The sequence below is a fragment of the Microcebus murinus genome, chromosome 3 (genome assembly GCF_040939455.1).
Source record: "Microcebus murinus isolate Inina chromosome 3, M.murinus_Inina_mat1.0, whole genome shotgun sequence".
In the NCBI taxonomy this organism is placed as follows: Eukaryota; Metazoa; Chordata; class Mammalia; order Primates; family Cheirogaleidae; genus Microcebus; species Microcebus murinus.
The window spans coordinates 34,772,318-34,788,800 of NC_134106.1; the positions used below are offsets into that span (position 1 = coordinate 34,772,318).

At 41.9% G+C, this 16,483-nt stretch overlaps 1 protein-coding gene across 5 annotated transcripts in view; it reads left to right on the forward strand.

Annotated features, from left to right (window-relative positions):
* Window positions 1-16,483, forward strand: part of MTA3 (metastasis associated 1 family member 3) — a 174,028-nt gene that overhangs the window by 152,316 nt on the left and 5,229 nt on the right. The window contains exon 17 of one of the 5 annotated variants that reach the window (XR_012918547.1): window positions 94-3,847. The exons of the other annotated variants lie outside the window; for them this stretch is intronic. The gene's annotated coding sequence lies outside the window, so the exon portion shown is untranslated. Of the gene's footprint in view, window positions 1-93; window positions 3,848-16,483 lie in introns of those variants that run through there. 5 annotated transcript variants of the gene reach the window in all.

Sequence of the window (16,483 nt, forward strand, 5' to 3'; positions counted from 1 at the left end):
TGAGGTTGCTGTGAGCTAGGCTGACACCACGGCACTCACTCTAGCCTGGGCAACAAAGCGAGACTCTGTCTCAAAAAAAAAAAAAAAAAAAAGGTATCAATGTGTTGTAGATACGGTTTTCAAGAATTTAGCTACACAGCAGTCATATAGAAACACTTTCCTGCTAATGAGAACATTGGCCATTCTTGCTACAATATGTCTGATGTCTAGACAGCAGAAAACCAAGGAAAGATTGTGTGAGATTGATTTCTTTCCAGCTTTTCCTTGCTCACAGCTTGGATTCAGGCTTAAATGGAACCTGGAATCTTTCTTTTCCATCTTATCACTTCTCCCTGAGCTTTCTAGGCATATAGTCCTGCTACAGAAAGCATAAAGTAAGTTCTGTTTCATTTTATGTGTGCGTGTATACACATACACACACCACAAACACACATTAATACATATTTACATATATATAACATATCGATTTTTTTCTTTATGATAAAAAGACTGTCACTGTTACTGATGTTGGCATAGCAGCTTTCTGGTATCTTCTTCCCCTCACACCCTGTGATCATTCTGGATCCCAGTCTTAGCCCTGCATTATAGCTTCTGTTGCTCTTTCCTCAGTCACAGATACTGGTTTCCTTGGAATCTCTTTAAAATGCCACCTTGTAGTGTTCTCTTTCTAGGGCTGGTTTGTCCCGTTTTCCTCTAGATGAACACTGCTATGATATCACTGCTTCTCTGCTCTGAACAAGGGGAATGGACAGGGCACACAAGGACATGAATCCTTGCTGTAATATAGATGGAAACTTCCAGGCTTTTTTTGGGAAAGACACCCATCTCATTTTCTGAAGAGACCTAGCTGCTGAAACACTTCTTTCTTCAAGACCCATTTGTCTTTGCTCTCCTGTCATGGTATGGAGAGAAAGACTGATGACGTGTGTGCCTGGCACTGTGCTAGCTCCCTTACTGTGTTACCTCATTTAATTCACATGACAGGAAGTTCTGGGAGGTCAGGGAATTTGTTTTGCACACCATTGCATCTCTGTGCCTAGCACAGTACCTGGCACTTACTAGGTGCTCAGTATATATTAATTGTATAAATGGAAGTGATTGGGCAAAACGAGACCCAGAGAGGTGAATTAGATTTTCCAAAGTTTCCAAGTACAGCGCAGATGGATTGGGATTCCCATTCAGATGTGATTGATTTCAGAATCTGTTCATTTAACCACTGTCATAAATTAAGTTGTGGCCTTTAAACATGCTGTATTAAGTTCTATCAGCGAATAGAAACTACACAAGTTATTTTAACAGCTAATTTAATATAGGAAGTCAATCTGACAGATACTGGAGGACAGAAGAGGTAAAGAGGGAACGTGGGAGGGGTACAGGAAACAGCCAGCACGCCTAGGGTTGGGAGAGCCCAAGCCAGAAGCTGGGGTTATCACAACCTAGCCCAAGCTCAGGGAGGGCCTGGAGGAGTCGGAGCCCAACCTTGAGGAGAAGGCCCCGTGCTGCCCGCGCAGGCATCTCAGGTGTGACAAGGCTGGTCTGGGACAAACTACCGCTGCTGGCTGGGGTGGTGCTGACCGGAAGGAGCAGGTCCTGCAGGCTCCCTCTAGCGACCTCTTCTGGCGTAGCAGGGAGGCTGGCGGCCGAGGAGGAATGTGTTGTAGAGTCCCACCCAGCCCCAGTGTCAGGAAGCGGAGTTCCGATGGGTGAGTGTGAGCTGAGATATAGGATCCTGACTAACCCGAGTTTCCAAGATGAATTCAAAGTCCTGGAAAAAATGTTTGCCTAATAGTGAGTTTTCATGGGGTAGTTATTACCATCAGGTACTGAAATAGATAGAAACAAACTCATGGGAAAGCTTTGCCCTGAGTGATCCAGTAATAAAATCAATTAGCATTGCTACTTAATTAACAGCCTGTCAGACAGATGAGCACACCAAACAGGATATTGATGGACAGAACTAATTTAACTGGAAACAAAACCTGGTTCTGCTGAAATGTTTAGGTCTTCAGCCTTTGGGCTTCCTGTCACCTGCAGTGGCTGGCCTCCACTCACCCTCCACCTTTGCATTGCAGGTTCTTGATGATGAAAAAGAGTGTCTGGCTTTCTACCAGCACAAAGAATTTCGCCTTGCTTTTTTTTTTGATGATAGACTACTTCTTATTGCCTCCCTGAAAGTCACTGTCTTTTACCTGTCCATAGGGAAGCCCCTGGTATGGACTGGGGGCAGGGAGTCAGCACTCTGTGTGCTCTGTTAGGCAACCCGATGGTCACACACAGACTCTGTGACCACGCTAATGGACCTTAAACTTCAAGGATAAAGATGAAATCTGCATATATAGGGAGCCTCAGTGCAGGGAGTCAGTAATGATAGGTAGAAAGAAAATTCAAAATTACCTACACAGTGCCTTGTCAGACTCCCTATGCTTCAGTCTTTCACTTTAGGCTGTTGGTCCAGCAGTGTGCCATATGCCATTACAGTGATTTCCAAATCCTGTCTTCTCCATTTCTTCCACTGCTGACATTTTTATTGCCAGAAAATCAAGTACCATGTTTGGCCTACTTGGTTAATTCCAAGTGGCTGTTAGTAGGGAAGGCCCAGGGGTCACTAGGAATAGAAGAGCCATTATTGGAAAACTTTTCCATGTCTGAGAGCCCAAAAGAGAGGGCAGCAGAGGAGATAGAATTTGTCTCTTCCGTGGGGGGAAAAAAAGGACATCTGAGTGTTTGAAGTCAGATGGGATTAATTGCTTATATCTTTAATTACTTCTTGTGTGACCTTGGGTGAATCACATGGTTTCTTTGCACTAAGTTTTCTCCTCTGTAAATCTGTAAAGTACAGATTACATTTGCCTTAGAATTGATCTAATGATTGAAATATTTCATGTACTTTATTTCACTTAATCTTCAAACACTTTATGAGGTAGGTGTTATAACCTGCATTTTATTAATAGTAACAAAAAAAATGAAAGCTCAGAGAGGTTAAGGGATTTGTCTACAGTCACAGCTAGGAAGTAGTAGAGGTGGGATTTCTCCAAATCTAGGCCAGACGGGGTAGCTCATGCCTGTAATCCTAGCACTCTGGGTAGCTAAGGCAGGAGGATTGCTTGAGCCCAGGAATTTGAGGTTGCTGTGAGATAGGCTGACCCCATGGAACTCTAGCCTGGGTGACAGAGCATGACTCCATCTCAAAAAAAACTTCCAAATCTAGTGTTTTTTTTCCACCAAATGACTAAGGACCCAGATTGTGTGTTAAATGTGGCATATACAGACATACCTCAGAAATATTGCAGAATTGGTTCCAGGCCACTGCAATAAAGTGAGTCACATGAAATTTTTGGTTTCCTAGTGCATACAAAAATTATGTTTACACTATACTGTAGTAAGTGTGCAATAGCATTATGTCTAAAAAAACAATGTACATACCTTAACTTTAAAATTCTTTATTGCTAAAAAATGCTAATGATCATCTGAGCCTTCAGTGAGTTGTAATCTTTTTGCTGGTTGAAGGTCTTGCCTTGCTGCTGACTGATCAGGGTGATGGTTGCTGAAAGTTGGGGTGACTGTGGCAATTTCTTAAAATAAAACAACGATGAAGACTGCTGCATCAATGGACTGTTTCTTTTATGAAAGATTTATTGTAGCATGGTGATGCTGTTTGATAGCATTTTACCCACAGTAGAACTTCTTTCAAAATTGGAGTCACTTCTCTCAAACCCTGTCGCTGCTTTGTCAACTAAGTTGATGTAAAATTTAAAATCCTTTGTTGTCATTTAACAATATTCATAGCATCAGCAATCTACCAGAGGTAGATTCCATCTCAAGAAACCAGTTTCTTGGCCGGGTGTGGTGGCTCACGCCTATAATCCTAGCACCCTGGGAGGCCGAGGCGGGCAGATTGCTCGAGGTCAGGAGTTTGAAACTAGCCTGAGCAAGAGCGAGACCCCGTCTCTACCATAAATATAAAGAAATTAATTGGCCAACTAATATATATATAGAAAAAATTAGCCGGGCATGGTGGTGCATGCCTGTAGTCCCAGCTACTCCGGAGGCTGAGGCAGCAGGATTACTTGAGCCTAGGAGTTTGAGGTTGCTGTGAGCTAGGCTGACACCACAGCACTCACTCTAGCCTGCGCAATAAAGTGAGACTCTGTCTCAAAAAAAAAAAAAAAAAAAAAGAAACCAGTTTCTTTGCACATCCATAAGAAAGGACCTCCTCATCCATTCAAGCTTTATTTTGAGATTACAGCAATTCAGTCACATCTTCAGCCTCTACTTGTAATTCTAGTTCTCTTGCTATTTCATCACATCTTCAGTTACTTCCTCCTGCAGTCTTCAACCCTCATAGTCATCTGTGAGAGCTGGAATCATTTTCTTCCAAACTTCTATTAATATTAATATTTTGACCTCCTCCTATGAATTACAAACGTTCTTAATGACATTTAGAATGGTGAATCCATTCCAGAAGGTTTTCAATTTACTTTGCCCATATCCATCAGAGAAATCACTATCTAGGCAGCTACAGTCTTATGAAATGTATTTCTTTTCCTTTTTAGAGACAGAATCTCATTCCGTCGCCCAGGCTGGAACTCCTGGGCTCGAGTGATCCTCCCACCTCAGCCTCCTGAGTAACTGGAACTACAGGTGCATGCCACTATCCCCAGCTAAATTTTTAATATTTTCTAGAGATGAGATTTCACTGTGTTTCCCAGGCTGATCTCGAACTCTTATTCTCAGGTGATCTTCCCATCTTGGCCTCCCAAAGGTCTGAGAGCTGTGGCATCAGCCTAGCTCACAACAACCTCAAACTCCTAGGCTCAAGCGATCCTTCTGCCTCAGCCTCCTGAGTAGCTGGGACTACAGGCATGTGCCACCATGCCCGGCTAATTTTTTCTATTTTTAGTTGTTTTGCTAATTTCTTTCTATTTATAGTAGAGACGGGGTCTTGCTCTTGCTCAGGCTGGTCTTGAACTCCTGAGCTCAAATGATCCTCCCACCTCGGCCTCCCAGAGTGCTAGGATTACAGGCGTGAGCCACCATGCCCGGCCCAAAATGTATTTCTTAATAATGAGACTTAATAGTCAAAATTACTTCTTAATCCATGGACTGCACAATGGATGTTGTGTTAGCAAGCATGAAAACATTAATCTCCTTGTACACCTCCATCAGAGCTCTTGGGTGACCAGGTACATTGTCAATGAGCAGTAATATTTTAAAAGGAATCTTTTATTCTGAGCAATAGGTTTTAATAGTGGGTTTAAAATACTCAGTAAACCATGCTGTAAACAGATGTGCTGTCATCCAGGCTTTGTTGTTCCATTTATAAAGCACAGGCAGAGTAGATATAGCGTAATTCTTAAGGGCCCTAGGATTTTCAGGATGGTTAAATGACCACTGGGTTCAACTTAAACTTACCAGCTGCATTAACTTCTAACAAGGGAGTCAGCCTGTCCTTTGAAGATTGGAAGCCAAGTATTGACTTTTCCTCCCAGCTATGAAAGTTCTAAATGGTCTCTTCTTCCCTGATAAAGCTGTTTTCTCTATACTGAAAATCTGTTGTTATATGTAGCCACCTTCATCGGTGTTCTTAGCTAGATCTTCTGAATAACTTGCTGTAGCTTCTACATCAGCACTTGTTGCTTCACCTTGTACTTTTATGCTACGGTGATAGTTTCTTTCCTTAAAACCTCATGAATCAACCTCTGCTAACTTCTAACTTCATCTGCAGCTTCCTCCCCTCTCTCAGCCTTCATAGAATTGGAGGGAGTCAGGGCCTTGCTCTGGATCAGGCTTTGGCTTAAGGGAATGTTGTAGCTGGTTTGATCTTGTATCCAGGCCACTAAGACATTCTTCCTATCAGCAATAAGGCTGTTTCACTTTGTTATCATTTGTGTATTCACTGGAGTAGCACTTTTAATTTCCTTTGTATTCACTGCTTGGCTGTTTGGCACAAAAGGCCGAACTTTAAGCGCATCTGAGCTTTTGACATGCATTCCTCACTAAGCTTCATCATTTTTAGCTTTTGATTTAAAGTGAGAGATGTGCAACTTTTCATTTGAACACTTAGAAACCACCGTAGGGTTATTAATTGAACTAACTTCAATTCTGTCGTGTCTCAGGGAGGCCGCAGGAGAGGAGAGAGAGAGGTGGGGGAATAGCTGGTTGGTGGAGCAGTCGGAACACACAAGACATTTATTGATTAAGCTTGCCATCTTATATGGGTGTGGTCTGTGGTTCCAAAACAATTACAGTAGTAACATCAAGGATCACTAATTACAGATCACCAAGACAGATATAATGAAAACGTTTGAAATACAACGAGAATTACCAGAATGCGACACAGAGACACGAAGTGAGCACATGCTGTTGGAAAGATGGCACCAGTAAACTTGCTTGACACAGACTTGCCACAAACGTTCAATTTATTGAAAAACAGTATCTGTGGGCCAGGCGAGGTGGCTCATGCCTGTAATCCTAGCTCTCTGGGAGGTCAGTGTGGGCGGATTGCTCAAGGTCAGGAGTTCGAGACCAGCCTGAGCAAGAGCGAGGCCCTGTCTCTACTAAAAATAGAAAGAAATTAATTGGCCAACTAAAAATATATAGAAAAAATTAGCTGGGCATGGTGGCGCATGCCTGTAGTCCCATATACTCGGGAGGCTGAGACAGCAGGATTACTTGAGCCTAGGAGTTTGAGGATGCTGTGAGCTAGGCTGATGCCATGGCACTCTAGCCCGGGCAACAAAGTGAGACTCTGCCTCAAAAAAACACACCAGTATCTGTGAAACACAATAAAGCAAAACTCAATAAAATGAAGTACACCTGTACCTGGGAGACATTTATGTTATCTGTGTATAGGAGATGGTTGTGTGTTTGCAAATCTATAGAGAAATGTAGTGAGTATTTCTCTTTGCTCAGACTATGAAGTATAAGTCATCATTTTCTAATAAAAGCTCTTCACCTCCATTTCCTACCTTTGTAAAGCTCATCTGCTCATATCATATCCCCTCCTTTTTCTGGAAGTTGGGGCATAGGAACCATATTAATGTTAGGGAGAAAGCAAAAAAAGAAAGAAGAGAAAATTCACAGAATCACCTAAAGGTGAAATGCATTTAAATCAAATTACATACTATTTCCATCATAGTCTCTGACTCGTAGTAGGTATTCATTAAGTGTTAAGATTCTATCTCCAGGGCTGGGCGCGGTGGCTCACGCCTGTAATCCTAGCACTCTGGGAGGCCGAGGTGGGCGGATTGCTCAAGGTCAGGAGTTCAAAACCAGCCTGAGCAAGAGCGAGACCCCGTCTCTACTATAAATACAAAGAAATTAATTGGCCAACTAATATATATAGAAAAAATTAGCTGGGCATGGTGGCACGTGCCTGTAGTCCCAGCTACTCGGGAGGCTGAAGCAGTAGGATTGCTTGAGCCCAGGAGATTGAGGTTGCTGTGAGCGAGGCTGACGCCACAGCACTCATTCTAGCCTGGGCAACAAAGCGAGACTGTGTCTCATAAAAAAAAAAAAAAAAAAAAAAGATTCTATCTCCACCTTAAAGAATAGTTTCTATTAAAGTTTTATTTGGACAGTTGCTATGATAACAACCTAAGTCATATGTGAATTGTATATGAATAAAATGTCAGTACTCTCCTTATAACCATATTTATTTATTACCTAAAAATATGATTCTCAAAAAATGACTCATGGATTTGTTTGAGGGTAAGTGGGAATGCTCCAATATTTGTACATTAGAGGGGCCCAGTATATATAAAGAGAGATTGCCTTTGATATCAAGTAGGTTATTTTGAGGAGCATTAAAGATAGGAAATTTAGGTTTATAGAGAGGGCTCAAGTAGCTTCCTGTAGGTTCCTGTAATTAGAAACCCTACAGCAGAGGAGATGGAACATCATGATCTTGAGACAGTGGAATCTTTTTCAGAGTGAAGGCTGAATCAGAAAACCTTCCAGGGAGGGAGGGGCAGTGGGGTTGTGTGGTCAGCCAGAAAATCTTCATTCCACTGCACAGGGACAAGGTGATTGCCTGCCGTCTCTCAGTCTGTATCAAATGGGGACCTTGAGAAAAACTTCTGCTTGTGAAGTGATATGGACCATCAGTCAGACATGCTCTTAACCTTTTTCCAAGATGACATGGCTTTTGTCCCAAGGATACTGTCAGTGTGTCAGGGAAACCAAAGCAACAGGCTCAGAAGAGAGGTGAGTTTTCACTGGAATAGAGTCAGGGCGTCTGAGCCAGGGAAAGTGATGAATTATACAATAAAGCCCTGTTTAATCTGCTCTCCTCTGACTTATTTCCCCTGGGACATGTGAGTACACTGTAGATCTAGTTATTTTTATTATTTATCTTCTGCATTGAATAGTATCATTTTTCTAACTCGCCAATGAAGAGGGTATCTAATGTAGATGGCTCTGTAAGTACAATATTATGATCTGGGGTGTGCAGATTGTCCATTTGATGACTTGTTTCTGAAATCAGTGATTCAGCAATTCCAACTGTTGGTATCACACCCGGGGAAATGGGTGGTGGCGAGAGCCATCATACCACCGAGCGAGCTCTGAGAATGCATCTGCTGTCTTCACAAAGTCCAATAAAAATAGACTGCCAGGGACAGCTGTTGGCACTTCTAGGCATGCTTAGGCCCAGGCTGCCTTCTGTCACAAGTTTTATGCCATTTCAAAAGATTACAGTTTTGTTTTTAATCTTTTAAAACATTGTTTATTGAAGAACATCAAGTGTCCCTAGACTCATCTCTGGTCTCCTTGTCTCAAGGTGTAAGATCATAATCTGTTATATTTGGAAAACCTTTGAGGTTTTAAAAAATTATTTTATAAAGGACCATTATGGCCCCAGGGTTATTGAATGTGAAGCAATATAGCAGAGTACCGTATGTATTCATACCGAAACGGTGTCAGGACTATGGAAGCATTGTCTGCGGGCAGTGGATGTTCTCTCAGCCTATGGAGCCATGGGGGTAGGGATTGTAGAGGAAGACAGACCCATGTTCATTAGGCATGAGTAGTCAACTACTTAGTGTTTTGGAATATTCTGGAAGGATGCCAAGTTGGCCACTCCTGGGTCCTGGGTTTACTAGTATCACAGTTTCTCCCAGAGAGTACTGCTGTCTTGTCCCTGAGGGAAATACTAGTGTGGGATTCCCTTAAGAGGCCTGGACTTGAGACCCTCTTCTCAGCAATGCAGAGGTCCTAGAAGAGTGACATGAGTCCCTGGTATTATAGTTACTCAGGGGTTCTCAGCCGTGTGAGCCAGCGCTGACCTCAATAAGTCTCACTCTTTACCTGCAGGTATCATTACAGGAAACCAGCCTTTTAAAACCAACCTGTCCCTATGTTCCCCCATTCTCAGTGACACAGAGGGTAACCTCAGTGAAGAAGAGTGTACCTCTGACTTGAGAACTGGCTCTCAGGTTTTGGGGGAGTAGGGGTAGATGTTTGGGAAAGTAAAGAGAAGAAGATAGCAAGGGAGGGGATTAGGTCCCTGAGAAGAGGATTTGATTTAGAAGAGGTCTGACACATCCATCAAAAAGAGCAGACAGGATTGTCTAAGAAAGCCATTGGGATATCAGAACAGTAATAGGCCAACCCCAGAAACCAACTGAGGTAGGCATCCCCTTGAGCACCCTCTGTGGCTCCTAGTGAGGAAGTGAGGAGAAGCCTTCTGAACCTGCAGGGCTCCCAGGGCAACGGGAATGGAAGGATTTGTCATGGTCTGCTTGATTTGGAAACCCCCACTGGGTTCATTTTAAGCTTTTCAACCCTGTTCATTGTTATTTTTTTCCCCGTTTTCTCTTCCAAATGACTGAGCACTCTTTAAGCTCAGAAAACATCTGAGTTATAATCTATGCATGTTCCTCTCTCAACAAAATATTTATTTTTATCAGCAATTATTTACATATAAATGAATATGAAAAGTGATTAATGTAAAAGCGAGCTTCAGACTTGAAAGTAACTTTGTTAGATGAAGGTTCCCAAAGAAGATATCTGAGAAGACCCTTTTCACAGTGGTCTGATTGCACCTTCACAGAGCGAGCCCCTCTGGGGCAGTCAGGGAGAAGACTGAGCATGAATCTTGGGGGAAATGGGGCTGACCACATTTAAGGCATCTGGGACCGACACACAGCAGGAAGAATGGGCAGGATATTGTTTGGACCTCCTGGACTGGCCTCTGGTTTTCTTCCTCTTTCTCTCTAGCTTTCTGGCTGTGTGTGTTACTCTACTTTCTTGGAGACTTTCTCAACTTATATTCCAACCATGTTGTTTCTCCTTTTAGTTTGTCAATTTTTGCTTCATGTATTTTGAGATTCTGTTATTGAGTTTATATGTATTTAGGATTTTTATGTCTTTTTGACCTTTCTATCACTATGAAATGGTCCTATTTGTCTTTGTTAATATGTTAATACTTGTCTTGAACTCTGCTTTGTCTGATATTCATATGGCATACCAGTTTTCTTTTTTTTGTTTGTTTTTTTTTTGAGATAAGGTCTTACTCTGTTGCCTAGGCTAGAGTGCAGTGGCATGATCACAGCTCACTGTAGCCTCAAATTCCTGGGCTCAAGTGATCCTCCTGTCTCAGCCTCCTGAGTAGCTAGTTCTACAGGCATGTGCCACCACTCCTGGCTAATTTTTAAAATTTTTTTGGAGAGATAGGGTCTCACTGTATTGCCCAGGTTGGTCTTGAACTCTGGCCTCTAGTGATCCTCTCACATTGGCCCCCCAAAGGTCTGGGATTATAGTTGTGAGACGCTGTGCCCAGCCTCAGTCTTCTTTTTTTCTCCTTGTTTTTAGGTTTTTTTAATTTTAAAAAATTTTTTATACTTATTGTTTTTCTTATATTTAATATTTTTTTTTTTACACCATCCTGAAAAAATGCTGACTGAATTTAGGTTTTTTTTAAATGAACTTTTTTCTAGTTTTATTAAACTTGAAATAGAATGATTCTTATGGCATCACCAAAGCCACCATATGCTGTTCCAGCACAGATTTTAAAAACCTTATTCTGAGGGGAAAAAACATACTCAAGGTTGTTTTTTGTTTTTTCTATTTTCTCACTTAACAACAATCAACACAGAAGACTTCTGTGATCAAATATGTGGGGATTTTTTCCCATACACCTAAACAAGCAATTGGTTCTATAGCAGACACCAGCAGGGTTTTCTCCAATTTAATCTGATATAATCTACCTGGAGATAATGTCAGATCCCACAGATTGAGGGCTCCCCACAAGACTGTTTCCCATTTCCTGTGCCAATTGCAAGACCCAGGTTGTTTTACCTGTGCATCTAAATGGCTATAAATCAGGGATCCCATAACTCCCTCCTTGGGTTGGATTAATTTGCTAGAGGAGCTTGCAGAACTCAGGGAGACACTTACATTTATCAGCTTATTTTAAAGGATGTTAGAAAGAGTACAGATGGAAAAAAAATAAAGGATTTTACAAAAGATACAGATGAACTGATGCATAGGGAAGCAAGAAGGGGCACAGAGCTTCCTAGGTGCACTGCCCTCCAGGAACCTCTGTGTTCAGCTGTCTGGAAGCTTTCCAGACCCTGTCCTCTTGGGCCTTCTATGGAGACGTCATTGGATAGGCATGATTGACAACCATGTAGAAATGTGACTGGATGAAAGGGGTATGATCTAATACTGATAGACTGAGTAAGGAAACCCAGCAAGGCCTGTTCAGATTCTTCTTAGCGTCTCTGTGCAGCATTTCTTCCTCCAGAGTATGGGGCAGGACCCCTTCTGAAATGAGAGTCTTATGGCCTACGATCAGATATGGTAGGTCAGAGTTCCAACACCAGAAAGGTGAGGGAAGATTATATTTTTAATTTCTTTTCTTTTCTTTTCTTTTCTTTTCTTTTCTTTTCTTTTCTTTTCTTTTCTTTTCTTTTCTTTTTTCTTTTCTTTTCTTTTCTTTTTTTTTGAGGCAGAGTCTCACTCTGTTGCCTGAGCAGTGGCATCAACCTAGCTCACAGCAACCTCAAACTCCTGGACTCAAGCGATCCTACTGCTTTAGCCTCCTGAATAGCTGGGACTTCAGGCATGTGCCACCATGCCCGTCTAATTTTTTTCTATATATTTTTAGTTGGCCAATTAATTTCTTTCTATTTTTTGGTAGAGACAGGGTCTCACTCTTGCTCAGGCTGGTTTCGAACTCCTGACCTTGAGCAATCCACCGGCCTCGGCCTCCCAGAGTGCTAGGATTACAGGCATGAGCCACCATGCCTGGCCTATTTTTAGTTTCTAAGGCTTTCCTTGAAAAAGAGAAAAGGAGCAGGTGAAAGGAGGGCAGGAGGAGGTCAGAGCAAGAGATTTTGTTTTCTGAGGCCTAAAAGTATCTATTATAACAAGGGCTAAAGGAGTTATGAGCCTGGAACCATGGTGTGGATGAAAACTATATATCAATATATGTGTGTGTGTGTATCTCACACCTATAAAGCCATTTTTAACCATTTTTATTAAATAAAGTACCATTGCCATTCAGTAAACTATTATATTTTAAACATAACAGTTTGATAAATTTTGACATATGTATATACCAGGAAACAAACCATCAGCACAATCAAGATAATAAACCTATCCATCACCCCCAAAAGTTTTCTTGTACCCCTCTGTAATCCTTCCTCCCACCCCTCCCTATCTCCCCTACCTCATCTCCAAGTGACCACTGATGTGGGGATTTTTTTTTTTTTTTTTGCATCTTTTTCCTGGTGGTGAGGTATAATGTGTTTTTTGTTATCATAGATTCATTTATTAATACATTTTAGAATTTTATATAAATGGAGTGATACAGTGTGTACTCTTTCAGTTTGAGTAATTTTTAGAGTTCTGCCTTCAAGTTCACTGATTCTTCTGCAGTATCAAATCTGTTAAACCCATCCAACAAATTTGTCATTTCAGATTTTATAGTTTTCAGTTTTAGGATTTCCATTTAGTTCTTTTATACTTCTCTTAAAATACACCATCTTGTCATACATTGTATCTATCTTTTTGTATAGATTCTTTAATATATTTATAGTAAATAGTTTCATATCTGCTAATTCTAACATTTGAATTATCCATTATTCTTCAACTTTTTCTTTTGGTTATGGTTTGCATTTTCTTTTTTTTTTTTCCGAGACAGAGTCTCGCTTTGTTGCCCAGGCTAGAGTGAGTGCCGTGGCATCAGCCTAGCTCACAGCAACCTCAACCTCAAACTCCTGGGCTCAAGCAATCCTGCTGCCTCAGCCTCCCAAGTAGCTGGGACTCCAGGCATGTGCCACCATGCCCGGCTAATTTTTTCTATATATATTAGTTGGCCAATTAATTTCTTTGTATTTATAGTAGAGACGGGGTCTCGCTCTTGCTCAGGTTGGTTTCGAATTCCTGACCTCGAGCAATCTGCCCACCTCGGCCTACTAGAGTGCTAGGATTACAGGCGTGAGCCACTGTGCCTGGTCTATCGTTTGCATTTTCTTTTCATGTCTAATAGTATCTTTAATTTTAAAAAATGAATACTGGTCAGCGTTGACAGTAAGTTATAGAGACTCCAGATTCTGTAACTTTCCTCTTCAGAGTGTTAAGTTTTGTGGTAACAAGCAGTTAAATTGACAGATCGCTTCGATCCTGTTGGAGGCTTTGTTTAAAGCTTTATTGAGGCTTGTCTTTTTTATTTTTGCCTTTAGTCCTATGGGTTTCAGTAGAGAGAACAAGCTGTTTACCAGTCTCCTCTAACTTGACAGAACTTGAACTCTATCTTCCCAGCAGTAGACAGCTGCTGAAGTCTCTCTGCTCAGCCCTTTGAGACTTCCAGCTGATGTTTTCTACTGCGTTCCTGGGAATATCACCTTGTTGTTGCATAGTGCAGAAATCAGCAAATGATTGGAGGGGAGTTTGTATGAATATTTGGGGGCTCCCCCTTCTGCCTTTGCACGATCTCCTCCCTCAACTTCCGGCTGCAATGGCAGCCTCGTGCTGCCCTCTGAGTTTCAGCACAGTTAGGCCTCAGCCTTCTGCCTGCGCTGTCTGTACTCCTCGTATGCATGGAAGTGCTCACAGGGAAAACCAGGCGAGAATGGCTCTTGCCTTGTCCCACTTTTTTCTAGGGTCATAGTCCCTCCAGTTTTTGCCTGATTTTGGTTGCTTTCCAGTACTTTCAAACAGTTGTTTTTTATATTTTGTCCAGAGTTTATCACTGGTTTTTTGGTTTTGTTTTTTCTGAGACAGTGTCTCACTGTGTTGCCTGGGCTAGAGTGCCGTGGCATCAGGCTAGCTCACAGCAACCTCACACTCCTGGGCTCAAGCAATCCTGCTGCCTCAGCCTTCTGAGTAGCTGGGACTACAGGCATGCACCACCATGCCCAGCTAATTTTTTTCTATATATTTTTAGTTGGCCAACCAATTTCTTTCTATTTTTAGTAGAGACTGGGTCTTGCTCAGGCTGGTCTCAAACTCCTGACCTTGAGTGATCCTCCCGCCTCGGCTTCCCAGAGTGCTAGGATTATAGGCGTGAGCCACCTAGCCGGGCCCCAGAGTTTATCACTGTTATTGGCTGGAGAATTAGTCTAATCTAAATTAGCCTGCCATTAAAGGAAGCAGAATTCTTCCATCCTTCTATGGATTTTTCCCTTCTTGGGTCTCTCAATTTAAAAAAAAAATGACATGTTTATGTTTTTTGGATATTATGTCTTTTCTTCTTTGAGGATATTAATGATAGTGATGGGTTTTTTTGTTTTTTAAGTTTTCTTCTCTGTGAATAATCTGTTTCTTCCAATTTGCATTATTCTATTTATTTGTTTTGGTCTCTAACCCTTATGTTAGAGGATTTTTTTCCTGGTGACCTTTGTTGCCTAATAATGCTTAAGAGTAGGAGACTAAAAATCAGATTGAAAGCTCTGTGCTTGTGCTTATGGGCAGAACATGGAGTGCATTTCACAGTAGGGTGATCAGCTTGGACTGGTTGTTGGGTGGACCAAATGCCAGTATCTTTAGGTCTTTTCCTTGCAGGGCTAGTCAGATTACCCGAAAAAGTTTCTTCCTCTCTCTTCTCCAGAGAGTAAAGGTTTATTTACCTGTAGTGTGGGAGCTCCTTGGGAAGAAGGCTGGAGGCTCACCATTCAGTGGTGTACGTTCACTTGATCCCTCTGTTTTGGAATTGGTAGCCCTGTCCTCAGCTGTGCTTGGTGTCTGGTGTCCACCAGGCCTGAGATACTCTGTTTTGTCCTTTTCAGAGAATAACCATCTAGACTGATGGGAGGTATGCAGTTGCCCAGGTCTATAGAATCAGGAGATCTAGGGACCCAGCTGCTTCTCAAACAGCCTTCAACTAATCTGCTTTAATTCAGTTTCCCTCCCCCAGTTCCAGAGGTATCTGGTCTCATGTTATGAGCCCTTTGAGGATTCTTTGAACAAATTGGGCTCTCAGCTTTCCACAGAGCCAGCTTCATTTCTGGCTTTCTTGAGTGCACAGTCTGTTATCACTCATTTATCTGTTTTCCAGCTTCTAAAAGTCTGATGATTTCTTCTCTGATTTTCAGAAGGGAAGGAAACTAACTTAGAAGCCAGCATCTAGAAACCTTAAAAAGAGGTTGCTTTCATTGCATTGGATGATTAGAGTGCAGAGTCTCCAAATCCATGGATTTCAGGTCCTTCTGAGTAGTCAAATTATTAGGGAAGATTTTGTAAAACACAAAATAAGCACTTATGAAGCAAGGTAAGCATATATAAAAGTGGCAAATATAGATTAATGCATTTGAGAATTAATAAATACAAAGGGAAATGATTTGGGCTACATCATGGTCTAGGAAGGAGACCTGAGAATTGGTGTAGACCTTTTCCTAGGATCCTCTACCATTGCTGTCATGCTGGGGGTCTCTGTGTCTAGGGCCCTGTATGTGGTCCTGTTCTTTGCTTCAAGAAAATGCAGTGGGGCTGGGGAAGCTCTGAGCAGTGGAGATTGAAGTAATAGTCTAACAAGGGCAGGTGGTAAACACTGGGATTCTTCAGCCTAGAATGCAGAGAGGTGACATATCTCAACTTGAAACCATGACAGTGTGAAGAAGGCAGGTGGGAGCTTGGGCACCAGAGCCTGAGATGCTAGGAAGAGAGGGTTACTTCTGAAATGAGAGCAGGTAAGTTTAGCATAAATAAAAGCATAATTTACCATGGCAGGTCAGAAACTTAGGAAACTATTACAAGTGGCTCTTCTGGTAGGTGGTTTAATTCCATAGGGATTTGGACAAATGAATGACAGAGTCCTCTCCCTATAAAAAGAGAGCGAGGCTTCTAAGAGATGCTGATACATACCTTTAATTGAGACACTGAAGAGGATGGGATGCTCTTACTGGGCTGTTAGCAGAACATGGGGCTGGATGGAGAATGGGCAGCTTGGGGTGGGAGGAAAAATGTGACCTGAATTAAGAAGATCTGGATTCAAAGCCTGAGTCCTTAGCTTACTCACTGTGTGACCTTGAGCAAGTTC